The following is a 24885-nucleotide window of genomic DNA, read 5'->3' on the forward strand; positions in this document are numbered from 1 at the left end:
GCGAGAAGCTTGTTATGTAGGTCTTCGTGTTGTTTCAAAGTCTTTATTATTATGACAGTAAAGTCTTGTTCATTAAAGTTTCACAATCCATTTTCATTAGGATGAAACTGATTCTGTAAATGAACAGTTGCTCTGAAAAATCAAACCCTTGCAGCTATCACAGGGGAGGTACAAAGTCTGTATTAATTATCAGGAATATGGTGTCGATCGAAGATGTTAATTGCCCTGATGGTTAGTTATTTGGGGAATTGCCATGCATTTCATGCAGGGATAATAAAAATGAATTTTTAAACAAAGAGATCTTAAAATAATATATAATCTGTAGAGAATACCAACATCAAAGGCTTATCTCAAAGCTTTGAATTTTATCTTTGTGGTCCAAAATGTTAAAGATGAACTGAGCAATATTTCAGCTGGTTCAAGTTTGTGAGAGGAAAACAAAACAAGAGTTAATTAACTGTTATTACAAACCTTTTCAACTTTAATTTGACTTTCAAATATTAGCATTTATCTATGAACTATGCTTCTGGGTTTGACAAATTAGCTTTCACAGAACAAGTTTAATTAGGCTTCATTGTGCTTTTATGTCACTTTGCACAGTTCCAGACAATGAATGGATTAACTTACTAAAAGTCATATGTTTAAAAGAATTTGTTGAATGCTAAAAAGGTTGACAAAGTTGCAAAGCTTTACCAGCCTAATGCAGAAAAGATGCATCCTGTTTAGCATGATAACACGCATTCTTTGCAGAGAACAGCTGGTGCTGACACACACAACCCTGCCTGGCTGCTCTCAGCACCCACAGGCAATGGCACCACCGCCTTCCCAACCCATACCGCCCCGGGAAAGTCTGGGGTGTGTGTTTACTACCAAAGCCTGATACCTGTGAAAAACAGGAAAGGGGAGAGCTACAGGTGCGCATGACATGACTAAGCATGCTGGTTCTCTAGCTGGAATAAAATAATCTCCATGTGGACTTGTATTTCTGTTTTAATTTTTGATTTATTTCTTTTTTCACCAGTGGCATTAGGATGGCTCCATACTTATGCTGTATTTATGAGACATCAAAAAAAAAAAAAAAAAAAAGAAAAGTAACTATAAGACTCTGAAGCAGTATGGCAAACTGATTTGTCTCAACCGACTCACAGGTGAGAGTGGAGAGCGTTGCAGAAAAATATAAATAGATGTGAAGTTGAGAAACGTGTTGTTGCTTTCCATCACAAAGGGATATGTCACTTTAGAACTCACTAAATACAGATTTGGTGTTACAGTAGGTACTGTCAATAGGAGAGCTTGTTTGTAGCTGGGCATTAGACCTTTTCTGTTGGTTTCTGACTTCTCATCCTCCTCTCTAGCCACACATGTACTTCTCTGCCCTGTAGTGTTAAACCACTTTTGTCTAGACAAGCTGGCACAGTCAGGAGACCCTGAAGAGATCTAAGAGGCAATTTAGTGAAAATTTTGCTGGATAACAGAAAGCCATGGCAATTCTTCTGGGGATAGAGCAGTGTTTCTGACCAAAGAGCATATTTGTGATGGCTGCATGTAAGGAGGCAGAAGTAAATGCTTTTAGAAACTGGCAGTGCTGATTCTAAATCACATAGCTCTTTCCTGGTGGTCAGTATAATTTAGGCTAACATCAGACTGTGCTGACTCAGGGTTGGCTGAATGCCTGCAGATTCTTCCAGGGATGATACTGCCCCAGGATTGTCCAGTCAGGACATCTACACTAAACGTATCCTGTATTCCACGGACAAGGAAGGCCCTTACTTATGTATTGATATAGTAGCTCAATGCCAATTAAGGATTTTCTCCCTGCAGGAGCATTGCCTGGGAGGCCCTGCTGGTTTCCTGGCTCAGTGCTGAGGGTGTGTCCTGTTAGCTTTTGTGTAAGAGCGTTGTTGGACATTGTGGACCCTTTTAGGATGCACGCTATGTTTGATAGACGAGAAGAAAGGTCATATGTGAGAAAGTAACAGAAAAGGAGTTTAGGAGGATAAGGAAGACAAAATAGGGAAGCAGTGTGATGAACAGAGCCAGAGGCAACAAGGAAGCCATTATTAAGCAGCAGTGAAAACCAAGCAAAACTAGGGACATTGCAGATGGGAGAAGAAATTAGTCAAAAAGTACATTCCAATGCAGTGATAGCAAGCTGAAATGAAACCAAAGAAACAAGCAACAAGCATCAGGCTGCCACCTAAATCCCACTAGGCAGCATGATGAAATATGCTGTAGTGACCATTTTGTAAAGGGTCCTATAAATTAAGGAAAGAGAGGCAATTTAGCACTCGCAGCACACCATAAGTTGCACAAATTCCTCCCTCCCTTCTAGCTGGCAAGTGCCAGTTACTCTGTTTTTCTGTATGCCCATTATTGGAATTTTCCAGTAATTTTGCACAATTCATACAAATATATAAAGCAGAACTCTGGATTAAATCAATGTAGGAAGAAAGTAGACAGAATATACAATATGCTTTTATACTTAAAACTCCTATTCCCCTTATCAGGATTTATGAGTGTTCAAGAAAGATAGGCCCACACTAAACACCTTTAACATTATCTTATATGTTTTCCTAAAGTTCTACTAAAAGTGAAGATAAAATCTATAAGGTTATATGTATAAGATCTAGTTGGAAAGTGGAAAAACAGTTTATGGAGTACTATAAAATATTTGACATAATTTCTGTTTTATAAATTTGAAAAACGCATACTGTTTTCAAAACACAGTCCCTGTTTTACAAATCCACTTTTTCCCTGTCACTCGTATTTTTCCCTGTTGGTACTGAGTCCATTAAAATCCATACTGTCTACTTACTTCCAACTTTCCTTCAGCTGTCAGTCTCTCTTCTCTGCTTCATCTACATTGGGAAAGCTATAATAAATAATAAAAAAAAAAAATCCCTTTCTTTTCTAAGCCCAAGAAATAAAGAATATTTTAGTTCTAGAGAACAAATTTACATGAGAATAAGCACCTTATTCTGCTAAGGAACTTTGACATGTAAGAATCTCAGATGTAGTATCTTGGTTTGAAAATACCTTCTGGTGCTCTGTTTATTACTTATCCTGATTGATTCCAATGAGAGATTTCTGAATAAAAGTAGTTTAAAATATTAAGTAAGGATTTCAGGATTTGGTGTGCTTACACTGAGGTCCCCAGTGCTGGAAAGGTTTATACATTTCCTTTAAATGTGTGCACTGTATGTACATCCTTTGAAGTCACTGGGACAAATCCTCAGCTGATATCGATTGCTCCTCTTCCGCTGATTTCAGTGAAGTGATAACATTTATTGTAGCTGAAGACCTATCCCACAGAGACTGAATGCTATTGTAAAGTTGCATGCTTAGAAGCTTTTTCCACATTTACCCCAAGACTATTTCCTCTCTGTTCCCAGAACCTTCAAGCAGCCTTTTATAGTATTTCATTTCACTGCAGTGCTGACACGAGTTCCATTTCAGTGAAGGAAGAGAATCCTATACTTCTGTGTTGCATAAAATGTTATAAACAAAAGGCAAGTGATAAATCGGACCCACACACTATGCTTCACTTACTATTTTTTGTGTATAGTGTGCTGCTTATACTGGTATGGCATTCTTTCAGGTATGGTTTTCATATGTGAAAAGCTTGTACTTCCTTGTGTCATTTTTCACTCTTCTGAATTGTACATGGGTTCTGTGAAAACGTGGTCATTGAATTCTTCTTTTTCTTTCTCCTGTTGAAAGGTGAAATCAAGCAAGACTTTTTGTCCATGTTGTCATATCTGACAAAAGGCTCAAAGGCACGATTTATACTCTCAATTTACAGCTGTGCAGCCCTTCTTTCAAGTGTTAGGCTGACTTTAGTGTGTTGATCTGAAACTGCTCTCAGAGACTCCCCCATATTTTCTCTTGTAACTTCTTGTATGCTCATACAGTGCCCAGTGAAGCTTGGTTGTGTGTAAGGCCACAGCCTACATGTTTTTTTATGGCTTATTCATTAAGATTTTCTAGTATTTTTCCTCTGGATTCAGTGCCTATGGTGACATCAAAATGACTCTTTAGGTTGATATTCATGGGTTTGTAAATGGACCCTGGAAATATCTTGAGAGGGAAACAGAAAGAAAGACATGAAGCTGTTTTTGCAAATGAGCTCTTTCAGAAGATAGGATGGAGCATAAGGGTTGGTACTGAGGAGTTGTGGAGTTTCTGAATTTAAACTTTTCCATACTGAAAATCTTGACAGATGATCTTTGGGGCAACAAACTTCAGCTGTGTGTGAGACAATTGGGAAAAGACGAGATCATCTGACTTAGCAAAATCATTTTGACGTGGTGGTCCATCCATAAGCAGAACACAAACATAAGGCTCAGAATAAGTCTTTTACTGCTGAATCAGGGAGTATAAGTATTTTCACACTTCTTTTCTGGAAAACACCAAAACGATCCTGGGTAATTAGAAACAGTAGCCTTACTTGTAGACTCAGCAGTATATGAACTCTACAGCTACCTTTTTTTGTCCAAAGCGTGGTTCCCAAAACCCAGAAGACATGGCCCAGGGCCAAAACCCCTAACCCATCCTTACTCAAGGGAGGAATTATGGTCTCTTGCTGAGGGAAGAATGTATGCCTCTTGCTTCTGAGGTAGCAGCAAATGGGACTGTACTTAATGCAGGGGGGAATCTTCCCGTGCATTTTTTTCTGGAAACTTCTCCTGTCAGCTTCAAATGCCAGGTCAAGTTGTGTCCAGTTACCTCCATCCAGAAACTGATCTGTTGGATGAAAATGGGCATGATAAAAGGGGCTAAATACAGATTCTCATATTTTATGGGGAGGAGGGTGAATTATTCCCCCAACTTGTGTGAAAATATAAAGAATGGAAAGATATATCCTTTGGAGATATTAATCCCTAACAAATGAGTCACTGCAAGAACTTTGGGAGGTATTTATGCTGCGGAGACAATCTATTGTTAGCAAATTGTGCACTTTTCTCACTGTAACCCATTGTTACTGCAGATCTCGCAGGTAAATTGTCACCCATTTGCTGAGTTGTTTTGTGCAATCTCTAAATCATTGCAGGCCATCTATTTGAAAAGCGTTAGTGGAGGAAGCATAATGTGCTTTCATGGTAATGTAAAATGCATTAGAAATGAATTGCATGATGCTTACCTCTCAAATTACAGAAAAGACAATGACACCCATATATGCGAATGCAAATTATTTATAAAAATATCACAGATGAATCCCTGAGCTGTAACACTTGTTGTTCATTTCTATAAATATTAACATATCAGGATTTATTTTGACATACCACTAAGATAAGTGCTAGAACTGACAATAATAATGTATAATTTATGTCCTCCATATTACCTTAACATCACTGTGCTTGCATTATTGCATAAATTAATTTAATGTTTCTGACATGCAGCCGATTATTCAAGCATTTGTTCTTTTGTCTTCTACTGGTTTCTGTTGCTGTTTTCCAAATTACAGAATATTATTATACTCTAATGTTTATTTTATGGTACATACAATTCATAAAGTCACTTTAAAGTTCTGAAAGCTTTTATTTAGCACTCAGATAAACGTGTGTTGTTATATGATGTGGAAAGAGCATTAAAGCTTTTGTATATTAAATAACTTTATGCTTGTGATGCAAATTGACAATAGCTGAGAAATGCAAAGCTCAGGAGAAATTGAATCTGCAGCCTGTACTTTTAGGGTACTCAGGGAATATATGGCTACTCTGGAGGGTGTCTGTGTGTGAGAATCGCTCCCAAATGCATCTAAAAATCCTAGATGTATCAAAAAATCTGTTGGTATTTGTTGGTCTGAACTACAGTTCTGTCCTTACCTGTTCCATGTGATAAGCTGTATGTAATTAAGTGTGCATTTTCACATGGCCAAAAAACATAAAATGATGTGCCTATTGCATTCCACTGCTGAACTTGAGGCTAGAATTCAACTTTTCATTTTGCTCCCCGAGAAGGCAGAATATCTTCTCTGGACATGCAGTATCCTTTCTTTAGTTAGAGATGTTTTTCTAAGAATTGATAATTCAGTGCCTTAATTTCCTTGCACTTAATAGAAATGAAAACTAGTTCCCTAAAAAAAAAAACCAAACCCAACAAAACAAACCAAATCACACAACAGTAGCATATGCTTCATTTCCTCAAATGGTTTTGACAATGCGTAATTGAAAGCATTTAAAACACTCAATAACTGTTACTTGGTAGCAGTTGTGCATCTTCACTAAATCTGGAGAAAAGAAAGTGTGATAAAGCCAAGCTGTTCACAACCCAGCCCAGGCCAGTAGCCTGGAGAACTCAGGGTGGAGGATTCCCAAGTTGATCCTCTCTTGCTCTCTCAGTGCCCCAGGCAAGTACCACCCTTTTCCTGGGGCTAAAGGAAACACAGCATCACCTTTTGCTGTAAGAGCTCCAGGGTGTGGAGGGCAGGATACACGTAGCACATAGTGTTTTTCCTGATAGATTTTTTGGATGGCTTCCCTTGGTTTTTAAGTCTTAGCTACATAATCACTGCTCGTTAGCATTTAAAAAAAAAAAAGATCAAATAGGGCAACTGGCTTTGTTCTAACTCCATTTTGTGTGTACTCAGAAAATAAAGGTAGAGGAAAATAAATTTACATTTTAAAGGCCAGATTCATCTGTGCAGTGTGGTAGTCTTGTGTGCTTGCTGTAATACTTAAAACTGGTAGAAGCCTCATCGAAACCCAAGTAGCTATTGGTGTGTTTAGCAAATTAGTTAATAACCTCCAAAATGAATAAAAGTTTTTCAATGCCAATAATAAATAGCAAATAATTGGAAGCATTGCAGGTTTACTTCTTGTGCTTGTTTACTTATTTTGTTTGGCTATTAAACAACTTTGGGGATTTGCTGACAAAATGCTGCAGAAAGGCAAAGCTAAGGTCAAGGTTATGTGTCAGCAGTTTGAAAGAGGCAGATGTAATATATGAGTATTGTAATAAACAAAAATCAAACAATAACAATCACTGGGAAAGACCCACTAAAGATTTGGACATATGAAATTCCATTGCAGCAACCAATTCAGAGGCACCTGATCTTCAAGGTAGAATCCATAACCCTCAATTATACCTCTGGGTAATGACTAAGGAAAGTCAATTTTCTCAAAAAGACAATCTTCAAACTAACTGTCATCTGTGCTGGGAGCTGCTAAAGCCATGGAAGGGTGTTTGCTAACATTCTGCAGCTATTCCAGTGTAAGGTCCCAGGAGAAGGGTCGAGGTTTCCATCCATCAGGGATCCCCATTGCAGAGTGGTACATCCAGCTGCCTTCAGGGTAAGTGTAGCATTACTGAGAGGCTGGCTCTCTTTGCCACTTCATATCCAGCTGATGTGTAAACACATCACTCATCTCCTGGGAGATTATCCTAGTCATGGTGATAAAACTTGCATGGTCAGGGCAAGCCCTATTCCGTCATCTCTATACCCCTGTGCCAAAAAGGATGCAAGGTCCTTGGCATCAGAACTGAATTCCTTATCTTCTGGTGGGATTTTTCTGGCATTTAATTTTCCCTCTTAAGGAACAATTTTGTAAATTACCTACAATAATGCATCTGGGGTAGGAGGAAAAAAAATTTTTTTCTGAATCGCCATTTATTAACACTTGATATACATAAATTCTATTTTTCAAATATCACTCAAGACTTTTATTCTTTCTCCATACAACTTGTAGCATTTGTTTGAGGACATCAGTAACCAAGGCATTAGTTTGCTGTGCTGAGAGACTTTAACAAAGCAACCTCTTGGGCATGTTCACAGAGCACCCCTAAAGCTGCTGAGTATGGGAGCTTCTTTGGAGGTGCTGGTGGCTGGCACAGAGCAAAATGCCCTGCTGGAATTTACTTGCTGCCTGTGTATTTGTATATGAAACCAAACCTAAAAGCAGGCATCCTCAAAGGATGCTAGGAATTATAATTTCACAGTGAGCTGATTATCAAAAGTTCAAGTTAAATGACAGATTCAGATGGATCAGTTTAAATCACAAGAAAGAACACAACAGTCTTTTAAAAGTAATGTATTTTGTGGTTGTTTAAATCATCTATATATAGAAGCATTAAAAATAATATTTTAAGGAAAAGCATTCAATATTTTTACAGTGTCATTGTTTTCCTGCTTCCAAGTTCTTGAGGTGCTGAAATCACTGTTTAAGACAGTTTCCCATTTTCACTGGAGTCTGCTTTTAGAAGTGGTAGAAAACAGAATATTCCTACTTTTTTTTTTTTTTACTTGTTTTGATTTAAAATAATCCCTTACTTTATGATTGGTCTTTCTCCCTTACCAGCAGGAATAGTACCATGCTGGGGTTTTTTAACTGAAGGTCAAGGAGGAGGAGTTATTAAGAAATCAAAATACTGTTCTGCAGATACTGATGTGGAACAACTTCGGATTATTAGTGATGAAGAGGCACAGGGGGAAAATTGTGTTCTGTATCATCCAGCTACAAAAGTTGCACTCTGACTAGAGCAGAAAACTGTCTTAAATGTGCAGGGGGTGCAGTCCTGCCTGATATCTAGTGCAGGAGTCAAATTTGTTTCCCACAGAAAAAGGAGAGATCGCAGTTTGAAAGAGGACTACAAGCTGGAAGCAATAATGCTTGAGAAAGACAGAAAAGCTGAATAAGGGGATGTAGGTGGTAGTGGATCAGCACTTTCAGCAGCACATCAGAAACACCATGCTGCAGAAGTCCTTTAGGATGAGAAAGAGGCAGCTGTGCAAAGACCATAACTAGGTGATGGAACTGCAGCTGATAGCAATTATTAGCACAGGCATCAGCTGAAATCAGAGCTGAGCTCAGAAGCACAAAGACTTCCTGGAGAGTAAAGGCAGTGGGGAGAAGGTGATGTGCTTGAGGTGGCCAGAGAGAGGGAATGTAATAAGATAATTTAACTTTCCTTCTAAATTTAGCTTAGTGTTCTGTGCTACCCCTACAGCAAGCAGTCAGGACAAGAAAGAAAGGGAGAAAAAAAAAAAGGAGTGAGCTTCAGGATCCTGGAAGCAGCACTGGAGGAGCCAGGTAACTCTTTTGTTTGGTTGGTTGTTTCCTTGCTAGGTGGCCATGGTTGCAATGTCAGCCCAAGGTGCACATGTGTTGACAAACCACTGCTCTGCTGAGACTGAGAGTGTGCCTGCCCTTGGAAGTCAGTGATGGCAGCTCTGTAAATGTCTCTAACGCCAGTGATCCCAAGTCTGGACGCAGCTGTACTGGCAAAACTAACTCCCAAGAGAGAAATTAGCTATGCTGGCAAAAGTTCAATTTTGCCGGTAAAACCACATCTATGTTAGGGCCTTTTGCCAGCACAGCTGTGCTGGTTGCAAATCCCATGTCCTCACACCCCTGACTTTCTGCTAGCAAAAGTTTAGTGTAAGATTTGCCTCAGAAAGAAAATAATAGGGAGATTCGCTTGTATTGATTCAAAGCTACTTGTTTTAATATAGAAAGTGAGGCAAAATCTCCATAATGGTATAGTTTATTCAGTCTCTCTTTAGAGCTTTTCTCACTTGCATTTCTTAAATGTTGATTTTTTTGTGTGTGTGTTGAGAACTTTAATACCAAATCATCAAAATGCAATCTGGTAACCTGAACCACATTACAGCTTCAATGCAGCTCTGCCTCATTCTGTGCTAAACCACAGCTCTTTGATAAAAAACACGATAAAGAGCTACATTGTACAAAACACAGTACAGCCAGCTGCAAATATTCCAGGGCTATCCAGTAGTAAATAGCATAAAGTACAGAATGTGTGGAGGCTAATGCTCTCATTCATTCCTGGATATATATATATATATATTTAAAGTAAGAATCAGATGAAGAAAACCATGTAAAATCTGCCTACCATCAGCTGAAAGCATGAAGAAAACTGAGTTTTTATCACTTATCTGCAAAATGGGAACACAGTGCAAATATAGATATATTTTCAGAGCTCTAAACTAGATTTAAGAGTGAATTAAAGCTCTAGATTCTTTCTCCTCCATGCTGCAAAAAACTGGTGTTGGTCCTTGCTTTTTGGAAGTTAAGTCATACTGATTTTACCACTTTGACTGAGAAAGAAGAAGGGTCATAGAACCCTAGAATATGTTGTGCTGGAAGGGACCCATCAGGATGTTTGAGCTCAACTTGTGGCCCTGCACAAGACTCCCCAAAAATCACACTCTGTGCCTGAGAGTGTTGTCCACTTATAGTGTCACTGGGATACGGTTTATAAAAATAAATCTTCAGAAAATGTGTGTGCATAAAGGAACTAGAAGATGTGGGCTCTCTCCTAGAGGCCTGTGTAATGGATGAGGTTGATGCACAGGACCTGGCTGCCCAGATTGCTTCTTGGTGTATCCGGTGCAAATTCTCTTTCCAAATGGGAACACAAAACCAATGGAGTAGCTTTGAAAGTGCACAGATGTGCACAAGGACACCAAGAACAGGCTATTTCTGAGCTCTAATGTTGTTGAGCTACGTTGATACAAAGAACACCGTAAAAGGTAAAAGCAAAGAGTTGCAGGAGTATAAGAACTATTGTGGACAGCTTTCAGTGGAAGCGCATATAAAGCTTGATAGTGAAATCTGACATTTTCCCATGGCTTGGAAGGATCTCCTGTCTTTACCCTAGGGTTATCATCCAATTTTTTTCAACAGGAGAAAACTATTTTGGTCTCCCCAGTGTAAACTTTTCTAGGGACCAGTAAGTGCACGTGCCCAGCCTGGAACTTTTCCTTCTATTGACAGCCTGTTTTCACTCAACATGTCTTTGATACTAGTTCTACTTGCAAATGTGCTGATGTGGGAAGCTTTGGTGAAAAACAGATAAACAAATGTGATTGCATCAGCCTTGTTTTCTGGGGAAACCAGGATTAAAAGTCTATTTGCATATCTTTATACATAAAGAAGAGTGCTTTGGGTGACCCATTCTTAAAAAAAAAAAAAAAAAAAGGTTGCTCAGTAGGTAGAATATCCTTTTCCAAAACGTTACCTGAGTCTAATATGATGGTTGTAGGAAAACTCTCTCTTGCCAGAAATATCCTGAAGTAGTGCCAGAGGCTTGCTGGCTTTGAGACATGTTGGGAGTTATTCATAACTCAGTGTGGGTACCTACTAGCACCGGAATGTGCAAAGCGATTTTTTGAAACCCACACAGAATCTTCAGAAGATGGTCATATTTGATGTAGGCTTTTTCATGCTATAGAGACTGTGCATAAGAAATCATAGCATGCATAAATAGTGCCAAGACTTGAAGTTCCAGCCTTTTCCTGAGGAGACAGTTCCCACAATGTTGGGGTTTTTTTCCTTTTCACTCTCTTCTTTTTCTTTTGTGGTCATGCTGTGGCCAGAAGATGAGTAGGAAGTACAATATTGTATTTTTGACATGGTGAAAATTATCCTTGTGTTGCTGTAGATCTGAGTGAACATCTGTGATATTTCATTATGGTGGTAGCACCAAAGCATTAAAAAGATCTTTCTGAGCAGTCACAACTTGTCAGGAAGAAATCATAAACTCAGGTTTGTTTAACTGGTTTCCGGTTTGTTTTCCTAGAGCTGATAACACAGTCTAGGCCTAAGAATGGCTCTCCTGAGAAACAGCCCATCTTCTGAAATTCCATTAAAGATATAGATACTGTGGTTGTTCCATGGAATTTTAATGATGACTTCTTTTTCAGTAAAAATAAGCAGCTTTGTGAGTAGATGCAAACATAGAAATTGATATGTTTGAAATTACTTTTTGCTCTTTGTCATGTTACAGTTTCTTAGGCCAACAAAGGGAACAACCTTAAAGAAGAACCCCAAGTAACAGTGTGAATGGGATGGTAAAAATCTGTGCAGCATGTTCAGAAACACTACAGGAGATTTGAACTGACTCAGTGTGACAAATTACGCAGCAGAATACACAGGTTTCACACACTCTGATGCAGACGGTCATGATACCTGTTTGGGACCAGGAAAGGATGATGATGGGTCATCAGCCCATCTGCAATGGGGATCCCTGATGGATGGAAACCTCGACCCTTCTCCTGGGACCTTACACTGGAATAGCTGCAGAATGTTAGCAAACACCCTTCCATGGCTTTAGCAGCTCCCAGCACAGAGGACAGTTAGTTTGAAGATTGTCTTTTTGAGAAAATTGACTTTCCTTAGTCATTACCCAGAGGTATAATTGAGGGTTATGGATTCTACCTTGAAGATCAGGTGCCTCTGAATTGGTTGCTGCAATGGAATTTCATATGTCCAAATCTTTAGTGGGTCTTTCCAGTGATTTTTATTGTTTGATTTTTGTTTGTTACAATATTACATATTTTATTTTTATTAAAATCTTATATTTTCAGTATTGGTTACTGAAAAAGAATGGCAGCTGTGAAGGGTGAAAGTCTCTGATGTGGGCATGGTATAAAGATGGCAGAAGAAAGATGAGAGACTGTGCTGTCAAATATTCCTGCCATGGAGTCTTGGACTACTGGTTAGAGAAACATCTATTTTTTAAAAAATTAAAGTATGCGTGCTTTTTTTCTTTTTCTCTAAAAGTACTCAAGTAGTGAAATGGATTCTGAGAAGATGTGCTTTTGAGTTCCTTTTGATTCTAATTTCCTGAAGATGGTTGTAACCCCACACTGCCACTAAGTCTCAGGGCAATGGATCTCTGAATGCATTTCTTTCCATGGTGACAAAATAATCTCTTCACAAAAGCCCGAGTTTTTAGGGGACCTTTAAGTCACAGAATACTTCCAGCCTCTGATAACATTAAATAAATTAAGAATTTGCCTGCTCTTCTCACCACAGAGATACATCCCATATGTTTGTTGTGCTTATTGTCAGTAGAGAGAGAGGTCAAACAGCTATTCCTTCCTGTACTGTTTTGTCTCAATGTGCAGGAGATATGTCAAGGAAGTTTGGGGTCTTGCATTCCAGCAGTGAGGAAGTTGTCTGCTCTGTGACAGAAAAAGAGTTGCTTGCTTGGTTTTTACTTTTGCTTTTGGAAAGTCCGTTGAAGCACCCTCTGTGTTAGGAAATAAATAAACAGCATTTTGGCAGTCTTCTCAGATTACACAGAAAATGTGAAGTTTACAGGAGATCACTGAGATAAATAACTTATTTTCTGCAATAATGTCTTTTCTGTGGTTCATTGCATGGCTGTAGACATGATAGAGCAATTTGAGCTGGCCTTGATTAAAGGTTAAACAGATGGCTCTTCCCTTACTTGCCTTGGGGCAGATACACATTTCCATGCTGTAATTTTTTGTTTGAATTACCAGGTATACACCAATAAGTGATGTAAGAAAATATTCAACTGCCTTTTCCTCCTTTTTTCTTACCTGACAGAGTATGGTCTTGATTTATAGAAATTCCCTAATACCTGATATTTTTGATGCTTTTTCCCTTTAACCAGGGTGGGTTTCTACCCAGGCCTTGGCTCCTTTCTGTGCAGTGGCACCAACTCTGCCAGGCTGCCCGACAAGCCGGGGTGTGCACAGTCCACGAGGCCATGATCTGCAGCCTCCCACCCCTCTGGCAGGGCATGAGTGCAAAAAGAGCTTTCTTGCTCTAATGGTTGTGAAAAGCAAGCACAAGTGGAACGCACTCCGCAGATCAATTCTGAATCTCTGAGTGAATGCTTTCAAAAAACATTTTCTTTGTTGCCAGTTTCCTATGCCGTGACTTCCAACCCTTCTGGCCTGAAAGGCAAAGGCATTATTTCAAAACCTTTAGGGTTCTAGAAATCAATAAATGGGGAAGATTCTCTGCTTTTTGAGCAGCACAAAAGGACAAAAGCCACCCTATCTGGATGCAGACACAGAAGTAGAGCATAGATGGGTTTTATTCTGTGTAAGCTCCAGTACACAGAGTATCTCCTGGTGACAAGAGGGGATATGAGAAGAGAGAATGGTAAAACAGTTGTAGTCTGCATTTGGTCAGTGATCTCTGGGGACTTCAAACAAGATGGCCTGAGACTGAAATCTGTTCTCAGTTCAGTGGAGCAGAACTTGGTGTTCAATGGAAAGGTGTTGGTTTTTCCTTCTCTTTCTTGGGCTATCCTCCATGGAAAAAAGTCCTAGTTTTTAATAAACACACTCCAGAACTCCTAATGAGCAGGTTGATTTGGGACCCCCTTATGTGGGCTGTAAGACCTCTGGCTGAAGAACACAGCAGGAATGTGTTTCTGGCTCCATGTCTGAGGAATCTGTGGTGAATCAAAGCAGCAGTGACATACTTGCTCTCCTTCCTGGAAGAGAAGGACCTGGCCTCTAGGACCAAAAGTCTTTCTGATATTTTCACAATGTCTGGGACACCCAGTGCTGGGAATATCCAGAGACTTGGTGTGGGGAGGGTCGGAGTGAAACCCAGAGGGGTGCTTTGTTCTGTGTGTGTGATGAAAGGTGGTTATCAGGCTGGAAACCTTTCCCTAAATGGTGGGAATGAGATGCTTCTGGAACAAGGACTAGTGTGGGAATTGCTTTGAACAGAGAGAAGAGCAGGAAATGAGGTGGATCTCCAGTGAGACAGCACATGTCAAGGAAGAAGGTGGACAATACAGAGTATACAGAGTCAGAAGAAGAGTAGTACATGACAAGAGAGGAAGAACTGAAGGAAGAACAAAAAAAGGAAAAGCTACTGTAATGGGAGAAATGAGGTCAGTCTCAAAATCGAAAAGACACATTCTTCTAATCAGATGGAGCTGCCAAATTAACTCCTTTCTCCCAAATTACCAGGATAATCTCTTTATTCTATTGCATCCCATCTGCTAGTCTAGCTGGCATGAGTTATAGCCCTTACAAAATGGGCATGTGTGGTAAGCAGAGCTGACCTGTAAAATAAGATTTTTCTTAAATGGGATATGAGGAAATTATTTGGCTCCACAGACAAGCTTGCAGTCTCCTTTAATGAAAGTTTTGTTTTAGACTTTCCAAAAGAGACAGAGGGAGGCCTTGCAGCAATTGCATAATTTTAAATATTAAGGGTGTAAATTTCAAAAAGCCTCAAACCATGCACAAGGCTTAATTTCTCCATATTTTCAAGATGGCTTGTACACTGGCTAATGAAGTTCAACTTCGCTTCTGATGTTTTAAAGTTGAGTTTACTTTCTAGTACATCTTTCATGTCCTACCAGTTAGCTGCCTGGATTACAAGCAGGAACACAATAGAGATATGGTTACATCCTCTTATAGATGCTTCTTTGAACTTTTGCCACTTTATGAATGTTCTTGTTTCCTTGTAATGATTTTTCAGTATTTAGAGAAGAATGTACAGTCAGTCTCTGCTAATTTTATTAAAGGTAATTCTCAAAATGAAGGATGGTGTGGGACTGACACTTATGTCAGGAACCTATTCAAAAACCTGAACATTGGCCCAATATTGCAACTGCAGTAAGAGCTGCTTGCATGACACATGCTGGGACAAATTAATGTTGTGTTTAGTTCAATGTATTTTCTTTGACAATTGCCAGAAGCAGAGATAATTCAGAGAAGACTCTTGCTTCTGTGACTCCACTATGGTAGGAAACCACCCTGAAAACAGACTTTGCCATAAACAGAACTAAGACCTAAAAAATATTTTCTTGCCTTAGAGAGTGTGAGTGTTCTTACTGACACAAAAATAAAGTCTCTGTTTTGACTTGTGTCATGTTGAGCTGTTTGATAATTCAGTAACTAGTAACAATTGTGTGTGTTATATGTATACACATTCAACAGGATCCTTAAATAAATTACTTGCATAATTGTGCAAAATGGAAATGAATAATTTGTTGTCAAGTAGGTCCTTGCAAACAGTAATTTACCCAAGAAACTCTCAAGGACAGCAGGGAAACAGGAAGGAAAGAAGAGAGAGGGAGAAAAATTTAACAGCAGAAGGAAGCAGACTAGATAGAGGAAGTGAAGATGCAAGAACACTGAACACTCAGGAACAAATGGGATGAGTTGCCCATGAGTACATTCAGGTTGAAAATCAGGAACAAAACTATCAGAGCAGTGGGAGACTAGAAGTGCCTCCCATGAGCCCTATGGATCAAAGGTGCTGTTTCCAAGATGGAGATTTAACCCCTTCTGGAAGACTTTACATGAAGTATACGCCTATGAGGCCAGGAGCTGATATAGCACTCTCATATTCTGTGTTTGTGTAGGAGGTTCATACATATGATTATCCTGTGTCTGGCTTGGAACTGAACAGAAAATGACCATCTTATGCTTCTTTTCCCATGTTAAACTGAAAACTTGAGTATGAACAGTAGACAGGTAAGGGTTAGATGGAATGTTGCACAAAAAATGCCTCAGCATAGCCATTTATTTCCAAAAATATACTATTAATAATAAATGTCATAGCAATCATTATGAAGCTACAGCTCATCTTGCATTCAGAAAGTGGAAGCCTCCTTTACTAAGTATTTCTGGGTTTTTGTCATTAGCAGTTGCTATTTTATATGCAGTCACATAGTAACTCTAGACAGTGAGTGGTAGTAGTCAAGCAGATTTAATTAGGTTTTTTTAAAGAACTTTTCATGAGAGACCCAGTCCTCACCTCTGGTGGGAACTGGCAGAGGTACATGGGCAGAGTCTTTATTAAAGTTATTATAGTTCAGCCTACAAAGTTGGTGACATTCCATTTGAGTCTTTGTGTAGACCCACATGTGAAAATTATACCGATTCCTTTTTTTAATAACAGACGAGTTTGCACACAAGACAATTGATTCCTAAATCCATCTGTTCAAACCAGTATGTTATGCACTGTAAATCAGGAAACTCATGAAAAATGAAAAGTGGTGTTATCATATTAGAGAATTTTGCTCTCTTTGGCAATACATACGTAATGCCAGTTCCCATAACCGACCAGACTTTTCCCTGTACTTTCAGAAGCCTGCAGGCTAAATGGAAGTGAATGCCGTGGGCATTATGGTCTTGATTATACGGTGTATCCATTTTCATATCCTGGATGTCTGTCCATAGCCTCTGGGCATCTGTAACAGAGGAGCAGGTCCTACTAACTCATGCATTTGTTACTTGTATCTACAGCTGCACTTATATTGGTATGGAGCACTTCTGCTGTTAAACCTGCTCTGAGAATATTTTGAGTAAGTCACCCTGAATGGCTAATTCTGTTCTGGCTATTAGGTTTCACAGGTACAGCTCCTCATTAGATCCCAACTATTCTTCCCTGAGACTGCCATGCTTTCCAAGTTCTATTTTCATTCCTTTTTTTTTAAACTCCTGTTTCTCTAGTAATCAGTGTCTCCGTGGGCACCTAAAAGCTTACACAAGCTTGAATCACTCACAACAATGTCTCAGTATTAGATTCCTATCATGAGAATGTGAGGTGTCATGCAGAAAAATGATAAAATGTGTTTTTATAGAGATGGTATTGGAAGGTAAGGGACAAGGAAAAGGTACAGAGAATTTGTATTTTACTTTGTCAGTTCTCTGGAAAATGGTATCTTGCTTCTCACTCTAAATGCAATGTTTCTTTTGTTGGGAGGAAAAAAGTAAAAGAAAGGAAAAGTTTAGTTTTTCTACTAAATGTACTAGTTTCAGTTTCTGGAATTTTGACTTCTTGCTTAGTGTTTCATTTTACCCACATGAATGTATGTTATTCAGAGTTCAAGAGGAGATAATTTTCCACTACTTTTGGGGAAAAATCTTGGTGGTGCTAGTAGGAGTTAACCAAAGAAGCTGAGAAGTGGCTTTCTGTTGTTTTAGGTTTTGGGGTTTTTTTGGTGACGTGGTTTTCTTTCCCATCTTGAAAGTCCTGTTTACTTACTACCTTCTCCTGTACCTTGTCCCTGAAATAATTCTGTTTCTTCTCAGTAAAATGTTTTCCTCCAAAGCCCAGTGAAGCCCAGTTATTGATAGTGTCCCTAGTGTACACATAACAAAATGCTCTCTTGGGTCACAGCTGTTTAAAATTTTCATAAAGGGTTTTGTCCCCAGAAGTCTGTTTCTTGAGCCCTTGGGTATAAAACAATATTTAAACAACAGTTGTGGGGGATAGGATGATATTGGTGTGAAGTTTTATGTTGTTTTTAAATGGTGGGATATTTTTAAGTGATTTCACCTCAATAGTAGTATTTTTAAATACATGCATTTCTGTGTGGAAACCCGAGGCTATTTCCTCCGGCTGGCTTGCTTTATCTTTGGTGAGCTGTTCCCCTGCATGGAAGCAGGGCATAGTAGTTCCATTTGCAGAGGTTGAAGATCTAGTCCTCTTGGCTTGCTGTGCAGAGGAGTAACTTTCTCGTCCTGGACTTCATCAGTGGTGGTGCTGCTTGGTGTGTGCTTCCCCAGGCAATTCATCTCCTTTTAAAAAGACTTTCTGACAGTCCTTCTTAGTGTCGTGCAACATTCTTAACCAGGCTACTGCAAAGGATGAGGCACAAGACATTATTTTTCTATCCTTGGAGAAAATTGCTCTCTCTGTGTGCATAACTTACCTACCTGATTTTCCTACAAGGCTGTGGGGGCTTGGGAAACTCATGAAAAATCACAAGTGAATAGGTTGGTTGAGTAAGGGTGAGAGATGAAAAGTTGTGCTGGAAGTATCCCATGGCAATACCAGAAATTTTGTGTATGAGTTGGAGCAGTTGCACTTGACATGATCTATCCACAGAAGAGGCAGGCTTTGCATTGAAGCACCGTTCGTTTCCAAAGGTAGAAAAAACCAAAGGAAATATCCTGCTATTCCCATTTTACAGAAAAGAGCAAGTGAGATACGAGATGTTTAGCTCAGAAATGCCCAGGAAGCATATGATAAAGTAGGAGACGGAGCTTGAGGCTTTTGTGTCCCAGTCAGTGTTCTAAAGAAGGACCAGCCTTTAAGAGGCACATGTCCTGAATACTCTGTTATTAATAGTGATTTACATAACAGCTTGTAGCCCCATTTCAACATTACAGAATAGGACTTACTCTTCTTTTGTGGTAATGACCTGGATTTATATCAGCAGTAATAAAATAGTGTTGCAGAGAAGGGCTGTGAAGAGGGGGGAGGGAGTATGAAACTAAAAATAAGAAATATGTACAGTACATAATTCTAACAATGTTATCTGAAAGACAGTAAAAATAGACTCAATTAGATATTGTCAGAGCTTTTTTCTCCATGCAGCTGCCTAGCCAAATATGACAATTTTTCAACAATATAAAAGTTCTAACACAATGCATGATACATTGTACTGAATTCATTAACACTTTGCTACCTTAAACATCATTGTAAAGAAGGAAAATAATGTAAGAGAAGCTTGTCATTTTTTGTTGTTCCTTTTGTTTCTGTGACATGTTTGGAATTGCATGCCTGTGAGAGTTTTGTGATCTAAATTTAATGATCCTAAAAGGGATTTAGTAAGATATTGTTCTTTTCTCCTGCAGACATCCCTAGGCTGAGTGCTACATGAAAACTGTGACTCAATTATACAAAAAAAATTAATTTATCTTTAAAAATAAAAAGCCTTTTCATGCCGTATTTCCACAGGGATGTAGCCTTAGTGTAGAGCTTTCCTAGCTCTGCTTTGCAACAATGTAATTCCTATAGAAAGAGAATTTGCAGGCAGCGCATAGAATATCTATGTGCACATATGTGTCCCCCTTTTTGTGAATAAAGACATTATGATGACAGTAGATATACTTGGCTTTGATTTGGCAATGGAATCTGCAGATCTCTGCTCTTATTCAGAGCTTTCAATTTACAGAATTACTCTAGTGGACAGTTGGTCACAGTGCAGATATTAAAACTTTAAAATCCACACCTTCAGCATTAGACTGAAACTTTTGGTCCAGTTCTAATCCAGATATTTTAGGTACAATACTTTTACAAAGTAATAAATTTGAGATAGAAATTTACATAATTTTAGGGGGTTAATTTGGGCCCAAAAGCAGGAATAACACATTGAATATATAAAGTAAAATAATCATTGGTTTGGGCACGCTGTTCGGTTTTAAGATTTTTTGTGGATGCAACGTGCTCTGTCATTTCCCTGTGGCTTGGCCATCCCACTTGAACTATAGAGAAAGGAAACCCCCAGGAAAGAAGAAGAACCTGATGTATTTTTGAAAGGAAATAAGGCTGATGTCCTCTTATTGGGCAATATAATAAATTTATAAATCTCTTATTTCCTCTCTTGTTCCAGTTTAGTGTAATGTGTACTTATATGGAATAATGCATCCCGAGTTGGACAAAACTTAACCAGGGTTCTTTTGCTGTGCCCTTTAACCCTTAGCCCTGGGTATCAGGAAAGATATCTACTCTGTGTGCTCAGAGCATGAGCAAAGAGGATTGCTGTGAATACTTAATCAGGACATGGTAGGTGATAGCAGTTGTTTCTGGGAGGTTAGACTAGAAACCTCTTCACTCCTAGCAAGGAATTCATAGCTGTGTAGCTCCATTTTTCCAATTTGAAATGTAGAATACCAGTCTGACATGGAGTTTCCATTGCTATAGATACATGTGTGAGCAAGTACTGGATTCTCTCTGCTTCTCCTTTCTAAAGTGAGCTTGAGAAAATTGCTGCTTCTTTCTGACCCTGGTCACCATCTCTCAAGGTATTTAAAAGTCATGCAGATTTGGCACGTGGGGGCCTGCTTTAATGGTGGCCTCGGCAGTGCGGAGTTAGTGGTTGGACTCAATGCTTAAGGGTCTTTTCCAACCTAAACAATTCTATGAAAATTGGGAAGGAGACATTGGAACATAAAGAATTTGAATTTACATATCTCTGGAATGTTCTTTGCAGCAGTTAGTAAAAGTTTCATCTTTAGTTGTGGCATCTTGCCCTGAATTAAACTGAGTTCTACATGGAAAGATACTGTACCACTCAAACACTAAAGAGATTAAGAGAGCTGAAGAGAGAGTGGTGTACACTGCCCACTAAATGACATGATTAGCATGAAAGAGCAAGACAATATTTATTAGGGACGCATTAGACAGTGCAGGCAATAATAATGATGCTGGCTGTTGGGAAACACCCTGTGCCAAGGCAGTGTTTTCATATTTCACCTCCTTACCTTCTACATGAATAAAACACCCGTCTGCACAAGGAAACATACTGGAATAGGTGAAGGGGCAAAAACCCAAACCAAATCAGAATCAAAACCAAACAGCAACATAAAACCACCCCTAAACAAACATCACCCACCTCCCCCTCCTGCAAATTTGTCCTGGGCATCTACCTGAAAGCCTAGAAACAGGCTGGCCAAACTAGAAGTATTTCAGTCACCACCAATATCATGGGAACAAAATGACACAGTGACTCATCTAACAGCACATTAGTTAGAAAATCAGAAATTATGGGAAACATGTATTTTTACATTGTAGAAAACACATGACACATTCAACATTTGTGCCTAGAGGTGTAAGAAAATTAACTCTATCCCAGCCAAACACAGTGTGTCTCACTCTGGAAGAAGTTAGTTTATGCTATGTCTTGGTGCAAAAACACAGAAAGTCAAAGAGCAAAGTTATTTTATTTTTTAAAGTGTAGAGGAACCCTTTAAACTCAGTCATGTTTTGCATAAGCTTACTGAGTTCATTCTTTGTACCATTCCCCACTGTGTAATGATTGCTTCGGTTCCAACCGAGCTGAAATTAAGCCTCTGTCTTCCCCTGAAGCTCTGTTTTCACAAAGTCTGTAATTACAATTAAATTTAAACCACGTACATTTGTATGTGTATCCTTGTGAAGCCTCCTCTCTAGCATTGCTCTGTGGCCATGGCATACACCTAGAACCTGCTGACATCTGCTGAGGGTCTTGGCTGATATGGCACCCAGATTTTGGTTATTTTTTTGGTAATTGTTTGTTAATACTGAAGTAGTCCACTGCTCTTCAGCGATTAAAACAGCAACATGATTGAAGGTAGGTGCTACTAAATTATCTAAAGTATGGGTAGCCACTTCTGATTTGGGAACATGCAGGTTACTAATCCTTTATTTAGGGATAAAAGGCCTGATATCTTAGGGTCCAACAGAAGTAATTACACTTTGCCAGTCAGCCTCGATGGTTGATTTATTTACCTTATGAATTTTATGGTAAGATTCCATGGGAGCAAGAGGGAATGGGTCTATGTTGCACTAAATTCTGCTGATTTTCACTAAGGTGCTCTTTGCTTCTTTTCACAGCGTTGCTGTGGACTTTTAAACAGTTGAAGGATTTCTCTTCCAGGGAGGTTTGGGTTCGAATAGTGAATGAGTCCCTCATCGTAGTTACAAAAGTGTCTGTTTGTTAGAGCTCTCCAAGTTCCTTTCAGATGAAAGATGCTAATAGATGTAAGATAATGTGTACATGCAAGAATGTCGTCATTAATAAATATTGAAGGAAAAAAAGCTCTCTGTGAACGATGTAAAATAACACCAATGAGTATTTAATCTGCTTTTTAAATTGAATTTTCAGCTTAAAGAGGGAAACTTTTCTTCTTGTTTGAAAAATTAAAATAGAAAAATGAATATTGAAATGTATTGGCTTGGGATTTTCAACGCAGTTTAAATAACTAATTAAGAAAAAGTTGCAGGGAGGAAAAACATTAAAATATGCAATAATTTATTTTTAATAAGTGTAAAACAGATTATTTTAATTACCACATCTTTAAAAATATGGGGTAAATAAAATGCCTTAAATTGTCATTCATAGAGTTTTGGAATTGAAGTACAGAGATTAAAGCCTTTTATCAGTAGATGTAGACAAAAGACTTAATGAATAACGAACACAGAAATTAACTGAAATGACAGCTACATATTTTTTTGCTTGGTTTCCCATGTCCACTGATGTTTTCTTCCTTTTTTGGTTTTGCTTTGCAGAATAAGCTGCTAGCCAGGTGAGGTTCCATGGTATCTTCTGTATCACTATTTTCTTTATTTAAAGCTTTCAAGCTGCTTTTAAATATTTATCCTTGGCTTTAGAATAGCAGCTATCTGGTTGACCTCTTCTGCTGCACAAGGATTTGAAGGTAGATTCTAGACTACATAATATTTTTTTACATTTGATTTTCAGTCACCCAGGTTTCCATTGAAATCTTTGTAAGCAACTGTGCCAAAATCACCTAACACCAATCAAGCTTTGGCAAAGGCTGTACACTCTGGCTGGAGTTAATATTTTATATTACTACATAAATGTTGGGTCCAAGTGCTCCCTATTTATTGTGTAGCTTTTTCAGAGGGGTTTCGAGGAGCCATCAGGTTGTCTGTCAGTGCATGAACTCTGTTCTCTGGACCAGGGTGTCTCTTGGAGAGCTCTGGCTGGTAGTGAAAATTTCTCCCTTTTGATGCAACAAATTCCGTGCAGAAACAGAGCCACATTTGCTGTGTTATGTCAAGTGGGGGTAAGGTTCCCTTCTCTGTGCAAGCACATGCTTTTTGTGGACTTGCTCAAAACCATCTAAATGACATGCACTCTGTGTTACTAGCCTCGTGTTTACCCAAAACCAGGGTCTGACCCTGAAGTGCTGTATTTGTCCTGGTTGTTATGAGCTTGTAGGTTCATTGTGCATAAATGAGTAATTGTCCTTTAGAGGCCTGGGCTCTAGTTCACCCTGTTAGGGCTGCTGAGCCAACACGCACAGAAAGAGCTGTACTTTGGCATCATCCCAGAAAGTTAGAGGTCGTGAGCCAAAAACCCCAGGAAAGCCTTTCAGCTTTCCCGTCAGCCCGGTGTGCTGGAGTTCAGAGCTGCTGATCTCACCTGGAACAGGACAGCAGCAGGAAGGTGGGGGAAGGGACAGCTCTTTCTAGGGAAGGAGTGTACAAGCTCTCCAATTCTTCCAGCAGCCGGGGAAGTTGTCCTCCCATCAAGCAGGGAAACAAGTCATCTTTTGCCTCGAGTTTTTATGAGAAATGTTTGTTCTCCTGTTGGCTTGTTCTGTTATGCATCTGACTTTCCTGCTTCTTTAAGGGGGAGAAGATGCGCCAAGAAACCTCTGTCAGTAAGCCAGAATAGTTCTGTCATGTTCTCCTCTCATTTTAGCACTCTGGCTATTCTTCTAAGTGGGGAAAAATAATTCGGTAGTCCCTGGCAGTTTTGCTGTTTTTTAAGGAAACATGAAAGACAGGAGGATTTGGCCCGATGGTAGCTGAAAGCAGTCAGGCCCTGCCAGGATTTAAATCCTTGTGAACTCTGACCTGGAATGAATACAACATATGTGCTACTGTTCCTCTATAATTTAGCATCCCTTTTCCCTGTGTGGGATTTTCTCCACTCCCCCTTCCCCCATTTGTTTCTGTTAAACCTGGCTGAATGGTTTATCCTTTATAACTGGTATCCCTGCAAGGGAGAGACTCTCACTGTTTTTACAGGTCTCTCAAGACTCCTGCTAAAAGGTACTGGAGGTTTGCCTTCACTGGCGTTGGTAATGCTGCTGGTTTTGGATCCCAAGGCCTCCAGTTCAAACGCCCCCAGTAGAGTTAGATTCCTCACAAAGTAAAAAAGGCACTCCACGGATTAAAGGGACTGATTGAATGCTGCTGTGTAGACCACTAATGTGTTACAAGGGTACTCAGTTCCTTAGCAGGAACTGCAGTGTGCTGCTAGGGGACTTCTCAGGCACTGCTACTTAGAAATTACGTGGTGCTACACCAGCTCTGGGACTTGTAGATTTGCATTCACTCTGCAGCTTCATTAAAAATTTTAACTGGGACATATTTAGACTACTCAAGCTGCTTCTATAGAGTTGATTATTTTGTCTTGTCCTTAGAAAACAGCTTATCCTTGTGAAAATAACATATAAATTGTACTATTATATTTAGTGCTGCAAGCTTTGCTGTTGCTGTTTAGTTTTCTTTTCCTTTTGAAGCTGTGGAATTTCTGACAAGTAATGTCTTCTGAGTTAAAATCCACCATAGGAAGAATATATTCTGTGTCTTTTCCATTTTTCTCAGTGAATCCTATGAAACTCTGTCATTTGTATGGTTATTACCTAGAGAATAAAGAAAAGAGAGA

At 39.1% G+C, this 24885-nt stretch overlaps 1 long non-coding RNA gene across 5 annotated transcripts in view; it reads left to right on the plus strand.

Annotated features, from left to right (window-relative positions):
* The first annotated feature begins 8778 nt into the window (after positions 1–8778).
* The window catches only part of LOC138111305 (uncharacterized), a 224947-nt gene continuing 208840 nt past the window's right edge, over positions 8779–24885 (plus strand). For 4 of the 5 annotated variants that reach the window (XR_011151328.1, XR_011151324.1, XR_011151322.1 and 1 more), the window contains exon 1: positions 8824–9029. This is a non-coding gene — a long non-coding RNA (uncharacterized lncRNA). Of the gene's footprint in view, positions 9030–24885 lie in introns of all 5 variants that reach the window. The other variant, XR_011151323.1, reaches the window with a different exon arrangement.

The sequence above is a fragment of the Aphelocoma coerulescens genome, chromosome 5 (assembly GCF_041296385.1).
Source record: "Aphelocoma coerulescens isolate FSJ_1873_10779 chromosome 5, UR_Acoe_1.0, whole genome shotgun sequence".
NCBI classification, from domain to species: domain Eukaryota; kingdom Metazoa; phylum Chordata; class Aves; order Passeriformes; family Corvidae; genus Aphelocoma; species Aphelocoma coerulescens.